Source organism: Myotis yumanensis, unplaced genomic scaffold (genome assembly GCF_028538775.1).
Source record: "Myotis yumanensis isolate MYYU_CA2020_CCGP unplaced genomic scaffold, mMyoYum1.0.hap1 SCAF_14, whole genome shotgun sequence".
Lineage (NCBI taxonomy): Eukaryota > Metazoa > Chordata > Mammalia > Chiroptera > Vespertilionidae > Myotis > Myotis yumanensis.
The window spans coordinates 58,347,211-58,351,889 of NW_027223765.1; the positions used below are offsets into that span (position 1 = coordinate 58,347,211).

The 4,679-nt window shown below is 40.0% G+C and overlaps 1 non-coding gene across 1 annotated transcript; it reads right to left on the minus strand.

Moving 5' to 3' along the window:
* Nucleotides 1-3,735: 3,735 nt before the first annotated feature.
* LOC138992800 (small nucleolar RNA SNORA51) lies at nt 3,736-3,867 on the minus strand. Its single transcript, XR_011468141.1, has one exon. It is a non-coding gene; the product is annotated as a small nucleolar RNA SNORA51 (small nucleolar RNA).
* Nucleotides 3,868-4,679: the final 812 nt, after the last annotated feature.

Consider the following 4,679-nt stretch of genomic DNA (forward strand, 5'->3'; position numbering starts at 1 on the left):
CTTATAAGATGTATCATTTGCAAATATGTTCTCCCATGCAGTGGGTTCCCTTTGCATTTTGTTCATGGTTTCTGTTGCCATGCAGAAGCTTTTTAGTTTGATGTAGACCCTTTTGTTTATTTTTCCTTTGTTTCTTTTGCGCTGGGAAATGTATCTGTGAAAATTCTAATATGTGAGATGTTTATGATTTTGCTGCTTATGTTTACTTCTAAGATTTTTATGGTTTCATGACTTACAATTACATTTTTTTATCCATTTTGAGTTTATTTTTCTGTATGATGTAAGTTGATGGTCTAAATTCTTTTTTTTTTCTTTTGCATTCACCTGTCTAATTTTCCCACCAGCATTTATTGAAGAGACTATCTTTACTTCATTGTATGCTTTTGCCCCCATTGTCAAATATTAATTGAGCATAATGGCTTGGGCCAATTTCTGGGGTCTCTGTTCTGTTCCATTGATCTATATGCCTTCTCTTGTGCCACTACCAGGCTGCTTTGATTATAATGGCTTTGTAGTGTAATTTGATATCTGGTATTGTGATCCCTCCAACTTTGTTCTTCTTTCTCAAGATTGCTGTGGCTATTTGGGGTCTTTTTTTGTTTCATATACATTTTTGGATTATTTTTTCCAGATCTGTGTCATATGCCACAGGGGATTTTAATGGGGATTGTGTTGAATCTATAGATTGCTATGGGTAGTGTAGACATTGTAATGTTAATTCTTCCAATCCATGAACACAGAATATGTTTCCACTTGTTTGCATCTTCCTCTATTTGTTTTTTCAATGTCCTATAGTATTCTGAGTACAGGTCTTTTACCTCCTTGGTTAAATTTATTCCTAGGTATAGTTTTTGTTGTTGTTGCAATGGTAAATGGTGGTGTTTTCTTAGTTTCTCTTTCTGATAGTTCATTATTAGTATATAAAAATGCTATCAATTTCTGGATGTTAATTTTCTATGCTGCTACATTGCCAAATTTACTTATTAACTTTAGTACTGTTTTGGTAGATTTTTGTAAGGTTTTCTATGTATAATATCATGTCATCTGTGAATAATGACAGTTTTACTTCTTCCTTCCCAATTTGGATGCCTTTTATTTTTTCTTCTTGCCTGATCATTGTGGCTAGGACTTCCAGTACTATGTTGAACATGAGTGGTGAAAACAGACATTCCTGTCTTCTTCCTATTCTTAGGTTTTAGTTTTTGCACATTCAGTATGATGTTGGCTGTAGGTTTGTCATATATGGCCTTTATTATTTTGAGGTCTGATCCTTCTAATCCCACTTTACTGAGAGTTTTTATCAAAAAAGGGTGCTGGTTATTGTCCAATTCTTTTTCTGCCTCTATTGATATGATCATGTGATTTTTATCCTTCATTTTATTAATGTGATGTATCACATTTATTGATTTGTGAGTATTGTACCAGCCTTGCATCCCAGAATAAATTCCACTTGGTTATGGAGTGATGCAGCCACAAGTCAAGAATGCCAACAAAGTCAGCAAGAAGCTGGAAGAAGCAAAGCATGGATTCTTCTCTAGACCCTCCAGAGGGAGTTTGGCTCCTGACATCTTGCTCTCAGACTCTTGGTCTCCAGAACAGTGAGAGAATACATTTGTTATTTTAAGCCGCCCAGTTTGTGGTAACTTGTCACAGCAAGCACAGAAAACTAATACAACTACAAAGGGGAAAAAATCTTATAGAACAGAAATCTGGCAGGCACTACCTTAATCATGTGGTCAAAGTGAACGTCATCAGTAATGAAACAAACTGAAATTTGGGCCGTCCATAGAATGGAATGAGAAGAACATAGCATCCCTTCTGTGCCATTATTACCTGAATCTAATAATGAGGCAATGCCACACATACCCAAAGTGACAGACAGTCTCCTATTGTAATCTTCGACAGGATCAGGGTAACAAAAGTCAAGGATAGACTGAGGAGCTCGATTGGTATGAAGGAGAAAAAAGAGACATAATAAATGAAGGCAATATCTTATTTTGGACTGGATCCTCCTTCTGTAAAGGCCATTATTGAGTCGATTGATACAACTTAAAATAAGGTCTGAGGATCAGATGGAGGTAATGTATGAGCATTTCCTGATCTTGATAGCATTGTGACTATGTAGTTGAATGTCCTTGTAAGAATTATATACTAAGGTTTTCAGGGCCTTGGGGGTATGTGTTTAGCAACTTGTTTTCAAATAGTTTAGAAAAAAACTATTCTTTGTACTGCACTTCTAACCTTTTTTTATGTGGCTTAAAACAATAGAAATGGATTTTCCCATAGTTTTGGAGGCTAAAAGTCAGAGATCAAGATGTCAACTGAATTGGTTCCTGTTCAGACTTTGAGACTCTGCTCCAGGCCTCTCACCTAGCTTCTGGGGATTGCTGGAGATCTCTGGTGTTCTTTGGCTCCTGCTGCATCATGTTCAATGGTGTTCAAATTTCCCATTAAAAAGTCATTTATTAGATTAGGGCCTCAGCCTATACTTGTAAGAACTCATTTAAACCAATTATTTCTACAATTATATAAAACCTATATAATAAAAGGCTAATATGCAAATCAACCAAATGGCGGAACGACCAGTCGCTATGATGCACACTGACCACCAGGGAGCAGAAACTCGTACAGGAGCTTCCCTCTGGTGGTCAGTGTGCTGCCACAAGGGGAGTGCCACTCAGCCAGAAGCTGGGCTCACAGCTGGTGAGTGGAGCAGCAGTGGCAGAAGTCTCTCCTGCCTCCGTAGCAGTGCTAAGGATGTCCGACTGATGCTTAGGGCCTAAGCCGTCAGTCAGACATCCCCCGAGGGGTCCTGGACTGTGAGAGGGAGCAGGCTGGGTTGATGGACCCCCCTAAATTTCGTGCACCAGGCCTCTAGTTTCCAAATAAGGTCACATTCTGAGGTACTGGGACTTAGGACTTTGCTGGCTACAGAAGACAGAGGGAGGCAGTGAGTTTTTTGCTTTGGAAGATTGGGGTCTGTGAAGCATGTTCATTGCTTGAGTTTTAGTTTTGTAGACTATAAGAAAAACAAAGAGAATTACAATGACAGCATTGGTTAGTCCAATCAGGTACCAACTGATATTAGGAAACCATGTGGTCGGGTCTATTCATTTTAAATGTTCCTTTACCATATTTCAAGTAGTAGTTTGTTTTTCATGTTTATTGATAGTAAGTAAGGACTTTTTAATTTGTCTTTGCAATATGCTTACTTTTTTTTTTAGTAAGGTTATTATGAAAGACTAGAGGCCTGGTGCACAAATTCATGCAGCAGTGGGGTCCCTTGGCCTGGCCTGCAGGATCAGGCCAAAACCATCTCTCTGACATCCCCCGAGGGGTCTTGGATTGCAAGAGGGTGCAGGCAAGGCAGAGGGACTCCACTGGTGCATGGTCAGGGTGAGGGAGAGACACAAGAGGTTGGCCAGCCAGGGAGGGACCGCGGGAGGGCTCCAGGGCATGTCTGGCCCATCTTGCTTAGTCCCAATCAGCCGGACCCCAGCAGCAAGCTAACTGACCAGTCAGAGTATCTGCCCCCTGGTAGTCAATGCATGTCACAGTGACTGGTCGACCGTCCGCCCCCTGGTGGCCAGTGCACATCATAGCGAGTGGTTGAGCGGCCTTAGCATATCATTAGCATATTACGCTTTGATTGGTTGAACAGACGACCGGGCAACTAGACACTTAGCACATTAAGCTTTTATTATATAGGATTCCCCATAGATGCTTTTTTTTTTTCCGTGTCTTCCCATTTACAATACAGACCTGGCAAAGGGCCTGAGCTGAGGTGTATATGGGGTGAGTTTACTCTGCCTCCTATTTCTGTACAGTTAGGGTAAGAACAGAGTCTGTGGTAAGCACCAGGAGGCCCCCATAGATGCTTTTTAACATCAATTCACTGATGATGAATATTATTCCATTTTAAAGGGTTGACACATATGTGCTTATGTTTCCAATCACAAATAAGCACTTGTCTGTGTGCTACAGTGTTCTGTCTTTCCCTCAGATACTTAATGGCTGTTTCTATTGTCTGTTGTCTAGTTAATATTTATTTATGTACTGGTCTATAGTGAATTTCCTAGTTAAATTATAGGCCATATCTATAATAATAAAAGTGTAATATGCTAATTAGACCAGACATCCTTCCAGATGACCTTCCAGACAAAGCCAGGGCTGCAAGGGCTGAGCCCCTTGCAGAATTTCATACATTGGGCCTCTAGTTGTCTATAAATGTGGCAGTCTGTATAGACTGAGAAAGGGCCACCACAGCGACGCTGGCAGTGGTAAGAATAACAGCCAAGATAATGGCTGCAACGAGCATTCTCCAAAAATTTTGGAGCCGTAATTGGCTTAATGCTCTTTTTAAGACTTTGATAGCTGATGAGCCTTGCCATTTCCTGGTGAGATTAACAGGTATTAGGATTTTTGCTTGTCTTCTAAGTATCATAATAGTGTTGATGTTCAATGAAGTAATATTCTGGGTGGTAATACAGGATGCAAAAATAAGCTCCTTTTTCAACCTGTACTAGAAAATATGAACTATGGTTTATTAGTAGATTGGGGCCCATAACAAAGACATAGGGGTAACTGGTGCAAATCAGGCTATTGTCAGTAAGATTATTAGTAAAAGTTATACTATAGTGGCCGGAGGAGTTTTGGTAGTCACCATGCCATGCCATGAT